Source organism: Myxine glutinosa, chromosome 5 (assembly GCF_964187855.1).
Source record: "Myxine glutinosa chromosome 5, kmMyxGlut1.1, whole genome shotgun sequence".
NCBI lineage: Eukaryota > Metazoa > Chordata > Myxini > Myxiniformes > Myxinidae > Myxine > Myxine glutinosa.
Genome location: NC_136265.1, coordinates 49,726,780 through 49,740,277, shown reverse-complemented (window position 1 = coordinate 49,740,277; position 13,498 = coordinate 49,726,780).

The following is a 13,498-nucleotide window of genomic DNA, read 5'->3' as shown; positions in this document are numbered from 1 at the left end:
ATGACGCGATTTTTAAAAATATATCTCTGCATTTTCCCGCGTGTGTGGAATGTTCTCAATTATTGCTGACACCGAGTCCAAAACCATCGATAAAAATGAAATCATATGGTGAGTTAGATTGGAGATAAAGGCGTGAGAGAGACTCAATGGCCTTGAAGTTGAAGTTACAGGCGTTTGAGAATTCATTTCGTTCTATAAACGGCAACTTTCATTGGATTTCCTTCCCGTTTTTTTTCAACCGAGTCGAAAACTATGTTAGCGACTGTGAAAAATGAAATGATATATCGAATTTTTAATATGTATCGACACGTTGCCGTCGGTGTCATGTTAGGCGGTGTATGATACACCATGACGCGATTTTAAAAAATATATCTGCATTTTCCCGCGTGTGTGGAATGTTCTCAATTATTGCTGACACCGACTCTAAAACCATCGATAAAAATGAAATCATATGGTGAGTTAGATTGGAGATAAAGGCGTGAGAGAGACTCAATGGCCTTGAAGTTACAGGCATTTGAGAATTCATTTCGTTCTATAAACGGCAACTTTCATCGGATTTTCTTCTCGTTTTTTTTCAACCGAGTCTAAAACTATGTTAGCGACTGTGAAAAATGAAATGATATATCGAATTTAAAATAGATATCGACACATTGCCGTCGGTGTCATGTTGGGCGGTGTATGATACACCATGACGCGATTTTAAAAAATATATCTCTGCATTTTCCCGCGTGTGTGGAATGTTTGTGGAAAATTAAAGATTTCAAATAAACCTATTTAAAGTGTATGCGCACATAACTAATAAAAAAAACGAAGAAATATCTCTCGGTAATTTCCTGAAACATATTTTACTTCCGGCTAATATGTTGAATGAAATAAAAACGAAGAAATATATGTCGGCATCATTGTTGACGTTTTTGTGACGACTATCATCAAACGAAATAGTAATATATCATAACGGAAAAGCAAAAGCGAATTTTTAATATATATCGACACATTGCCGGCGGTGTCATGTTGGGCGGTGTATGATACACCATGACGCGATTTTAAAAAATATATCTCTGCATTTTCCCGCGTGTGTGGATTGTTCTCAATTATTGCTGACACCGAGTCTAAAAGTAAAACCATCGATAAAAATGAAATCATATGGTGAGTTAGATTGGAGATAAAGGCGTGAGAGAGACTCAATGGCCTTGAAGTTACAGGCCTTTGAGAATTCATTTCGTTCTATAAACGGCAACTTTCATCGGATTTTCTTCCCGTTTTTTTTCAACCGAGTCTAAAACTATGTTAGCGACTGTGAAAAATGAAATGATTTATCGAATTTGATTTGAAATAAAACTGGGGGAGAGCAAGACACCACGGGCCTACAAAACAGGACTCAAAGCTATGCGAGTTAATAAAATGGTGGATATTTGTTTATAGCCACTCCCAGAATGGGTGGAGCTATGGGTGGAGCTACTCTGCAAACCGAGTAAGCCACACCCCGGACAGACACCCAACAGATAGACAGACAGACAGACAGACAGAATCATCTACGGCTATTATAATATAGATATATATATATATATATATATATATATATATATGCCTGGTGTTGGCTAAAAGGTTAAGGTTGCTGACTTAAGATCGCAAGGCCCTGAGGTCAAGCGCCTGTGTCAACCTTCCAAGGTCGGCAAAATATTGTCGTGCGAATCCCTTCAGGTTAACACCAGGGACCGCGGAAGACCGAACGGCTTTAATGGAGGCGACGACCAAATACGGATTTTGCTATCAACCGTGGGAAGAAGAAGTGAAGAGGAAGAAGCAGAAGCGCTTACCTGGAGAGGGAACTAACTCAAACGGGAATCCGGGGTAAAATGTACAAAAGGAACCATGTTTATTTCGGACCCCGAGAACAAGGAACGCGACGGTAAATAAATAATGATGCTAAATTTGTATCCCACACACCGATTTCCAAATACGAGACAGGGGAAAATGAATTAAGAAAAGAACACGTTCATCGTGGGTTTGTGTAATGTGGTGCGAGCTTATCTGTCCGTCGTCCAATGCGGCCCCGTCCGGCTCCAAGCTCCGGCACGAGGGAACCCTCCGTCCGCCTCGCTCACACACTTCGCCCGGCCCCGCGCGGCCCGCACCGCTCCAAGCTCTGAGTAGATGGCGAACCAACGACCAGCAGGACCTCTCAAGACGAAGAGCCAAGAGCCAAGGACGAACAACAAATAGCGAAGGACCAGCACGACTCAACACCAAGAGCGAATCGTCAGCACGACACAATCCCCAAGAGCAAATCTTCCAGCATGAAGAAGAGAAGCGCAGAGACCAAAAAGAAGGGCAAGAGCTTCAAGCACAGAGAGAGATCTCCAATACGAAGGGGTCCAGCGCAAAGAGAGCAAAATGTTGTCCTGCGAGCCCTTTTGTAACTTTTCCAGGTGACGTCAGTTCTGGCGCGCCACCAACCAGAGCCTCGTAGCTTCCCGCAGTTTGCCGAACCTCCTCGCGCCTTCCGCTCTGATTCGCTCCAGGTTCGCGCCTTCCACGCCAACCAATCGCAGTGCTCCTGGGCGTGGTTACATCTCGTCTCATGCGATGTTGCTAGGCCAGCTGGTGGTGCGGCTGGCTGCGGCCATCCGGCGGTGCCCCGATCTGGCGTTCCTGCCGGTCTTCTTCCAAGGTCATTGTAAGGGAAGGGGGACTAATTAATGTGTGCACTGAGGACCTATCTAAGTGTTTATATGAGTGCGTATGCCATAAGGGACAAAGGAATGATTACCATGTCTGACACACAGGGGTTTATCTTAGTCCCTACAACTATTTAACACACGAACATCCTTGTATGTTCACAGGGTACTCTTACCCCGACAAACCGCCTGAAAACACAGAACTTATTACAGGGTAGATTCCCTATCGCGATAGTTGAAGCATGTTACCTATACAGATCTACCTGGCTCGAGACATAACAATATATGCACAACTGAATATATATATATATATATTGTTACAGACGCGGCTTTTAGATGTTATATTGACCGAGCGGTGGTGTATTTAACCGCATCCGAACAGTTACTCCCCGATTAAAACCCGATTCCACCCGACGTTGACCAGATCGCCCCACAGATATTTCAATCGGGAAATCTCTAAAGCGACCGAAAGAGAATGAAAAAGAAGAAGAAGAAGAATACGGAGGAAGAACAGATTTTATTATACACACACAAGCAATGGATGGAAGAAGCAGTAACACAGCGAATCGTTAACTTACACTATTCATTTTTACTTAACCCCAAGACACGAGTAGGACAGGACGTTCACACTTACACAGGGGATATTGCAGGCAGGTAGGGCTTGAGATGGATTGCTTGAGAGGGAGGCAAGGTCGGGAGGCCGCAGCTCACAATTCCTTGCGGTTTTGGCGGGAAACCCTCCGTCGTGTATCCACTGCGGTAGACGTCACGCGCTGGTTCGGCACACCTGCTCCTCTTCTTGGGGTGGGGCCGTCTCCCTCCTTTCAGCGCGTCTCTCCAAAACTGGTTTCCTTGCCGAGCACCTCTCCTCTTTGGCTTGGAGCGTTTCGCATCTCACCTCTTGGTGCAGCCTCTTTGCTCATCTCCCAAGGCCTCTCCAAGTCATCTCATAAAGCAGTCCCTTACAGTCGCTTTTATCACCTCGGGCGAAATCAAGCCGCCGGCTCCGAGGGCACGCCTACCGGGTCGCTCACCGCGGTGTTGATTGGCTGTTAGGGCTGGTTCACTCCTTCCCTCTTATGACGAGGTGGAGACACGCCTTTCTTCCCCAACCCTACCTCGTGGCCAATGGTGGTTTGAAGAAAACCGCCCAAAATGCGGAAGGCAATTGGAAGGGAGGTTTTGGGGAAATTGGAAGGGCCTACGCTTATTTTGTTTGATACAATGCAAAGTCAATCTAGTGGGAAAACACATATTTAGCCTACATGGAATAAGGAAATACACTATTTAAAAGATATATCGTGACCTGCGTGTAAGTTTCATGCAATTAACTAGGACGCCGACTGCGACCATTATTTACATTAACAGGGTGTTACCGTACTTTTGTAACGTTCACATTGTAACGTTTCCACATTCGTTACACGGCACCCTCCTTTCTTCAGGCCCGTACTCGGGCCTATTAAACTTTAACTTAGTGTGACACGTAGGTGTAATTCCCTCTACAATTAACCTGACCCTGAGTGTGACAATCTTAAAACACAAATAAGTATGTCCCCCTATTGCATTGCACCCTGTCTAACAGACTCAAGCCCACAGCTAACCGAATTACGGAATTATTCTCAAACTATACATTTACGGTGGGGAGCATTATTTACAATGACGTGATTTCTTATTTACAACGCAACCCAGGACCTGTGTTTTTTTTTTTTTTTTTAGGGAACAAGAGAAAGAAATTCCTGTTGGGAGGGAGGAGACAGCACGCATTGCATCGATGCACCAGTACCAATACCACCAAAGCACCCAAAAGCACCAAAGCACCACTAAGCACCAAAAGCACCACAAAGCACCAAAAGCACCACTCGGTGCGCAGTCACCATGGTTCATAATAAACACAACAAAACAACTGGTGGTGGTCTTCTCTTTCTCTGCTGGGCCGATGTTCTTCCCGACGTCTTCTGGCTTCATGCGGCCTAGTTGGAAATAATAAAAAGCACAACTTGTGTCCATTTTTATTTAGGGCCTCAGGGGCCAACTAAGGGTGGTCCACCTGTTTGGCATAGGTGCCACCTTACCGAGGTCCGCAAGCAAGATTCCCTGGCCACTATGGCCGGTCTCCAACAGAGGTGCCCTGCCCCAGAACCTGGGGTCCATCAAGTGGTACTTGGCCGCAGAACAGCGGTCCATACAGTGGTACATCAACGCAATGCATGCTGGTTCTGGGAATCTCGGGCGCACAATGGCCACCTCACGCACGCCCCCATCGGCACCCAATGGCGCACAGGTCATGTGGGAGACAAAAGAAAGACAATTGAGCGAGGGGTAAGGTCACAAGGGTACACGTCAATAAGGCAATGCAAGGCGAAATGCGTACGGAGGGCGAAGTGAGAAAGCTCGTCCCTACCGTACGTCACCCCCCTGTCACCTACCCTACCCTTACCCCTGGTGTACAAAAATCTACCCATTTACAAATTCGTCACTACTGTCACGTCTTCCCCATATTTCCCCTATACCAAATTCGTCTCCACAATCCCTTTACTTCAAAATTTGCCATCACCAATTCATCATCAATCCTCATAAGGAGGGAGAGATGGAATTACGCATAATGTCACACCCACGTCATGATGCGTCTCACAATCCAAACATTTGCATCATAAAAAATAATCAAAACATGGCATGGTGTGGAGTACCTGTCACCTCAGGTGAGTGGATGCAGATGGTGCGAGGAGATCCTTCATCCTAACTATCCTCTAAATGACTTTAACACACTTTACACTACCCGGGGTCTTTCCCTGCCAATCCATTGGCCAACTTACACTATGGGTTCTAATAACCAATTCCCATTGCCCCAAACTGTGGTGCTTCTCAATTTGGGGTCTCACTCCCCCGATTCATCTCCCGGTGCTCTCGCACAATTTCTGGGCTGCGACGTCTAGCTCTCCCAACAGGTCTACCCACCTGCACACCTCCACCACTGTAGTTGCCACCCGAGCTTACCTAGCTCCTCACCCTAACCTAACTAACTGGGGACAGCCCCTCTCCTGGCTCTGTCACCCCATGGTGCCCTCTGGCACTGGGCTACCCGGGTCCGTCCTCCGGATCCTCGGGCCCCATCCACAACAACTACTACCGGCTCCCAGAGCCCACCTGCGGCCTCACCTGGCCGACATCCTCACAGTGGTGGAGTGCCCAAACCAACTACACACACTAACAGGCTACACGCCCAGCCATTTCCACAACACTAATGCACCCATCCAAATACCATTCTGTCACCCGCACCACAGATGCCAATATCCAACCACAATTTACCTGTACCCTCTACCTAACACTTACACTACCCACCCCGGGTATCCGTGATGGGGGTCCACTCTTCCCCCATTCACACCTTCGCACCATCCACTCCACTCCACCATTTCCACCATTCTCACTCCACGACCATCCATTCCAATACTCCAGATATTCCACACTACCATTTATTCCACACAGCCACATACACCTGTTGTTGCACACCTGTGCCCTCACACCTGGTGCCACCTGCACCCTCCTTTCTTCCTGGACCATTTGGTCAACACAACACGCAATCACCACTACTCCCTCATACACTGCTCCACACACCTGTTCAGTTGCACACCTGTGCAATCACACCTGTTCCATTCTCACCTGTTCAATCCTCACACACACGGCATCATCTCAGCTAACTACTCCCCTCTGAAACTTGCGCTTCCCAGTCGTCCCTTTAAACTATTGCGCTCCCACGTCATTATAATCCACACTAATCTACCTGCGTCCCCACTACAGGTATCAGTCACTAACTAACCTTAACGTCACCTAATGTCATCTTCGCTAGATCCCTACCAATATCCTAACCCACCTGGGCTAGTTTCCACTGCCATACACCCCATAATCTATTGCGCATTTGCCCCACTTGTGAGGGATGGTGGATTTGCCATCCCACCACATCGGGGGTCTCTCACTATAAATTTTGCTCGTCCAAATTCCAACCAATTCAAAAATTTTCCATTTACTGCCAATTCTATTCACTTTTCTAAATTTCGGATCAAAACACTATCACTATCACGATCACCATCATCACAGTCCGCTATATCCTAGCCTCGGTGCGTCATGACATCATTAAACTCGGCTTCGTAAAGCCGAGCAATGAATTCGGGTGGTTTGGTTGCCTGCAGGTTGAATCCGTCCGGCTTTCGGTTCAAGGGAGGTGGTTTGGTTGGACCGAGGCTCCACGCACCATCTCGGCGCGGCACCTTGCGGTCCCGGGCCCGATGGCTCAATCTCCCCCGGTCGGAACCCCGTCCCCACGAGGGGGCACCGTTCCGCCTCCTCCCACTCGCCCTTGAACCGGACCGGTCGCCTCGCCCGACAAAGCCCGGACTCGACCGTGCGGGGCGGGGCCAAGCCCGAATCGGCAACGACGCTTCGAAGAGAAGCGACGCAGCATCGACCCGCGCCGGGCCTCGCACCCAACAAAGCACCCCCCCCTCGCACCGAGCGCTCGCATCGGCTATCCGTCGCTCTAACCACTAAACCGGTTACCATCGGTGCTTTACTTGCATGCTTACAAGCATACGCTACCCCTTTCACCCTCACAAAACCTGGCGTTCCAACGCCGTCCGTACATTCCACCAACGCTCTCCCTGTTACACACCACACCTCTCGCGCACACTTTGGTCCACACCTCTCCTCCGTTACGTCCTCCGTAACACTCACCATGGGCGTGCACTCTTGCATCCACCCACTAACGCGCTCACATGGGCTCTCCCACACCCGCGCCATGACCAATTCAGGTGTGCTTTCTCGCACACGTTCCACCACCACCTTACTCTCCGTGTCACACTTCGTACACCCCGACGTGCATTCTCGCTCGCACTCGGTTTCACACTCGCGCTCCGATGTGCCCTCTCGCACCTGCGCCATCACCAACTCACTATTCGTGTCACACTCCGTACACCTCGACGTGCATTCTCGCTCGCACTCGGTTTCACACTCGCGCTCCGATGTGCCCTCTCGCACCTGCGCCACCACCAACTCACTATTCGTGTCACACTCCGTACACCCCGACGTGCATTCTCGCTCGCACTCGGTTTCACACTCGCACTCCGATGTGCCCTCTCGCACCTGCGCCATCACCAACTCACTATTCGTGTCACACTCCGTACACCCCGACGTGCATTCTCGCTCGCACTCGGTTTCACACTCGCGCTCCGATGTGCCCTCTCGCACCTGCGCCATCACCAACTCACTATTCGTGTCACACTCCGTACACCCCGACGTGCATTCTCGCTCGCACTCGGTTTCACTCCCACACTTTATAACACACCCACTCGCCGACGCACACTTTTTTCTCCCACGCGTGCCATTTCCACTCACACGGGACCCTTCACCAACGCCCGGGTGCCATATCGATCCCAATCGCGCGACAATTCTTTTGTCGCCAAACATCCTCTTACAAAATCTCCCCGCACAATACACAACAGCACGACTCACCTGGGGGATCCTTTTCTCCACGCGAACCTGCAAACTTCCATTCGGGTTAAGCACAGCATCGTGATGTGAGCAGGGACTTTGTACATAACCCATTTCTCCCTGCAATTCCCGGGCTACCTCCGTCATCTCTTCAATTTTAATTCCCGCTACTGCTTTTTCTTTATTAACCTCGGCGACCGTTGGCTTTAATAAAACACCCTCCTCTACCTCAGCGGTCGCCGGCTTTTCCAAACCCCGTGTCGCGATTTCTACCCCCGTCATTGTACCCGTGCTTTCCTCCGCTTCGCTCAACCAGCGCTTTTCGACCCGCTTTACCTCGTCGTGCACCCGTGGGACCCTTTCGCCCAACTTGCGGTCTCTGTCCCTCTGCTCCCTTTTCTCCATATCGGCCCTCATTTCTTTCGTTGTTGCTTCAATTTGCTCAGTCTGAGCCTTAATTTTTTTTATTATTCGCTCATTATTAGCCCTCATTTGCTCACTCTGAGCCCTCATTTCCTCCCTCATTTTCTCGCTATTCTGGGCCATAAGGGCCTTCATTTGTATGAAAAAAAGGTCCAAATCTACCAGCGGCGCTACTACGGTCGCGGGCGTGGACGCCGTGGCCATGTGCGAGGCGCCATTTTGTGCGTCTGATACCCCCTCAACCGCCTCCTCATTGCTCTCCTCCTCCCTTTCTTTCCCTAAGTCCTGGGTTACCCCTAACCCGTCTATTTCCCCCACCGACATCCGATCGCCTTGATTGTCCATGGCGCGATCTCAAAATTCGGGTTTTATATTTTCGTAAAACAAAATCAAATTTCGCCGTTATAATTTCGAGCGCGTGAAACGCGCTCCGGATCGAATTCTACTTCCCAACACCAATTGTTACCCTAATGGTACAATTGGTGTTCCAAAATTTGGGCCTAACAAATTTAGTCCCAGGTCCGAATCCAACTCCTCGACACCAATTGTTACTGCTATAACACAATTGGTGTTCCAAAATTTGGGCCTAACAAATTTAGGCCCAGGTCCGAATCCAACTCCTGACAACCAAATGTTACAGACGCGGCTTTTAGATGTTATATTGACCGAGCGGTGGTGTATTTAACCGCGTCCGAACAGTTACTCCCCGATTAAAACCCGATTCCACCCGACGTTGACCAGATCGCCCCACAGATATTCAATCGGGAAATCTCTAAAGCGACCGAAAGAGAATGAAAAAGAAGAAGAAGAAGAATACGGAGGAAGAACAGATTTTATTATACACACACAAGCAATGGATGGAAGAAGCAGTAACACAGCGAATCGTTAACTTACACTATTCATTTTTACTTAACCCCAAGACACGAGTAGGACAGGACGTTCACACTTACACAGGGGATATTGCAGGCAGGTAGGGCTTGAGATGGATTGCTTGAGAGGGAGGCAAGGTCGGGAGGCCGCAGCTCACAATTCCTCGCGGTTTTGGCGGGAAACCCTCCGTCGTGTATCCACTGCGGTAGACGTCACGCGCTGGTTCGGCACACCTGCTCCTCTTCTTGGGGTGGGGCCGTCTCCCTCCTTTCAGCGCGTCTCTCCAAAGCTGGTTTCCTTGCCGAGCACCTCTCCTCTTTGGCTTGGAGCGTTTCGCATCTCACCTCTTGGTGCAGCCTCTTTGCTCATCTCCCAAGGCCTCTCCAAGTCATCTCATAAAGCAGTCCCTTACAGTCGCTTTTATCACCTTGGGCGAAATCAAGCCGCCGGCTCCGAGGGCACGCCTACCGGGTCGCTCACCGCGGTGTTGATTGGCTGTTAGGGCTGGTTCACTCCTTCCCTCTTATGACGAGGTGGAGACACGCCTTTCTTCCCCAACCCTACCTCGTGGCCAATGGTGGTTTTTTTGTATACAAGGTCGAGGCTCGTGAAAGAGCGAACATTAATCACACAGAAAGACAAACCGACACATAAAACATATAACATAGGGAGCGGTAGACAAGATGGGGAGAGAGGGGGAAGGACACAAACACAACATTTGAGAGCAGGGACCGAGAGACATTGAGACATCGAGAGATCTGAGAGAGGGCGAGGGCTTTAGGGGGGGGGGGGGGCGTGGGAAGGGGGCGGTGGGAGAGGTATAAAACATATGGACACTGCCAGGACTTCCAGGAAAGAAGTTGGAATTTCAAACAAGGTGGATCTGGGGTGAATTAGCGGGGGTAGAAAAGATCAAGGTTTTGGATGGGGGAAGATAAGAGATGGTGGTGAACAGCTGTTTTAAAGACCTGGAGGGAGGAGTGGGATTGAAGGGAGTGAGGGAGTTTGTTCCAGAGGCGGGAGAAAAGAGGAATGAAAGAGTGAAGGTGAGCAGAGAGCCGAGATTTCGGCAGTTTAACCATCAGAGGGTTGCTGGCAGATCTTGTGCGACCTGTAGGAATATTTGGGGGACAGAGCACAGAGAGAGCTGGGGGTGCAAGGCCGGAGAGGAGTCGGTAGAAGACAGAAAGACCACCTACCTGCCTGCGGTGAGTGAGTGAAAGGCCCTCAGAGATAGCTTCATCGCGGGAGATTCCAATAATTCTGAAAGCTTTGGTTTCAACAGCGTGAAGCCGAGCTAGGTGTGAGGCAGGAGCACCGGCCCATAGGGGAGAACAGTATTCCATTGAGCTGCGGATGAAAGCCTTGTATGTGGTGAGGAGCTCAGGTGTGCCGAGGAAGGACTTCGCACGACGGAGGATGCCCAGTCGGCGACTGGCTTTGGAGGCCAGCTTGGAAATGTGGTTTTCCCAAGAAAGATCATGGCAGATAGTGAGACCCAAAATCTTGAGCGACAGAACTTCTTGGAGAGGATTGTTGAGAAAGTAGATGGGAGGGTTGTCCAGTCGATCTTTTCGGAGAGACATAGTAAGAGTGTGAGATTTGTCAGGATTGAAAGACATGTTCCACTTGTTTGACCAGTCTGTGATTTTGTCCAGGTCTTCAGAGAGTGAGGAGGCAGCAGACTGCCGATCTGAGGGAAGAGGAATGGAGCGGCAGAGAGTGGAGTCATCAGCAAAGAGATAGAGAGGATTTTCGAGAGTCAGAGAGATCATTGATGAAGACCAGAAAAAGCACGGGGCCCAGAACACTGCCTTGGGGAACTCCAGCCTGAACAGGAAGAGGAGATGAGAGAAACCCATTCAGGGCCACACGTTGACGACGACTAGAGAGGAAGTCCGCCAGCCATGCGTGGAGATTTCCATGGATACCAAAGGAGGAGAGTTTGGTGAGCAGAGCGGGGTGCCAGACCGTGTCGAAGGCACGTGATATGTCGAGGGAGACAGCTCTAATTTCCTGCTTGGCATTGAGGACCTCCATCCATTGTTGAGACAGCAGAAGCAGCATGTCCAGAGTAGAGTGACCTGGTCTGAAACCAAATTGATGATCAGAGATCAAGCCATTGGAGAAGAGGAAAGATTTCATATCCGAAGCAATGATGGATTCCATGACTTTGCTGATAATTGGGAGAAGGCTGATTGGTCTGTAGTTGCTAGGATCTGTTTTTGCACCTTTTTTGTGCAAAGCGGTGATGTTGGCTGATTTCCAAGCAGATGGCAGTTGACCTTGAGCAAAAGATAGGGTGAAGAGAACAGAGAGAGGGTGAGATAGAGCAGCAGAGCAGGATTTTAGGACCCGTGGGCTGATGCCGTCGGGTCCAGTTGCAGAATCAGAGTCGAGGGTTGACAGAAACTTTTCCACCTTGTCAGGAGGAAAGGACACGGAGTCCAGGAGCAGCAGGGTACGACTGGGTATGGTGGGTACAGAGAGGGATGGGTTTGGGACACAAGATTTAGAGGCAAACACACAGTTGAGGCATTCAGCTTTTTCACGTGCGGAGTCAGCTGTGTAGCCGTTTGAGGTAAGGGAGGGGATGGAGGGGGAACAAACACCAGAAACGGATTTGACCAGACGCCACCAGGATTTGGAAGAGGGAGACAGATAAGAGAGTTCGGTCTTGAGAACGGAGAGATATTGTTTCCTGGCTCTCCTGAGGGTGGACACACACTTGTTTCGGGCTTTGTGAAAGGAAATGAGCTTTCCTTCCGTTGGATTTGCTTTCCAGGAGACGAAGGCAAGTTGTTTCTGGGCAACAGCCTCACCACAAGATTCCGTGTACCATGGACGGGAGGAAGGGTATGACAACTGAAGACGAGATGGGATAAATCTGTGCATGAGAGAGAGCAATTTACTTTGGAAGAATTCCCAGGATGAGTTGATGTCAGAGGTGGTAGAAATGGGAGACCAGTCCAGATGATTGATGGCTGCTTGAAGACCGTGCCAGTTGGCCTGAGTGAAATGCCAGACTCGTCGACGCTGAGCAGGCTCCCTGAGGATGGTCAGAGAGATGTCCACTTTAACAACCCAAAATGCCCAAGATTGAAGAAAACCGTTTTGGCAGTTTGAATGAAAGTTTGAAGAAAACCGCCCAAAATGCGGAAGGCAATTGGAAGGGAGGTTTTGGGGAAATTGGAAGGGCCTACGCTTATTTTGTTTGATACAATGCAAAGTCAATCTAGTGGGAAAACACATATTTAGCCTACATGGAATAAGGAAATACACTATTTAAAAGATATATCGTGACCTGCGTGTAAGTTTCATGCAATTAACTAGGACGCCGACTGCGACCATTATTTACATTAACAGGGTGTTACCGTACTTTTGTAACGTTCACATTGTAACGTTTCCACATTCGTTACAATATATATATATATATATATATATATATATATATATATATATATATATATATATATATATATATATATTGTTGCGGTTCTCTCACCGGCCTTCTCCCCTTATCAAGGGGGGATTAATCCCCTTGTCTTTACTGGCCTGGCGGAACCGAGACTTATTACGTCCTTTCCGGGTGAGCGCAAAATAGGGTTTCGGGACCAAATTCTCGCTCGTACCTAAGTACTCGCGCCGCCACGGAAACGAGGTAGCAAGCCTGGCACGAACCACGTGAGGTTGGAGTACGCTGAGCGGTTTGCGTACATGTGATCCACGCAGTCTCAATTAATGGACCCCGATTGGAGCGATCTTATTCGTGCCACGCTTAGTCAAATGGAGAAACAACGGGAACGATCGAATCAAGAAGAAAGGAAGAACAGATGGGTTTAATGATTCCCACACGTATGTACAGTTCAGGACGAAGAGACACAGAGCAAGCTTAGACAGTCGTACTTATCCTTGGACAACGGGCCCGTCTCACTCACACTCACACAGGGGATTGCAGATGTCGATGTTCACCAACGCGCCAATGTGGTCGTCCAGGATCGGCCCCGTCCGGCTCTCCGTGGTCCACGTGCGTCCCGCGAAGATGA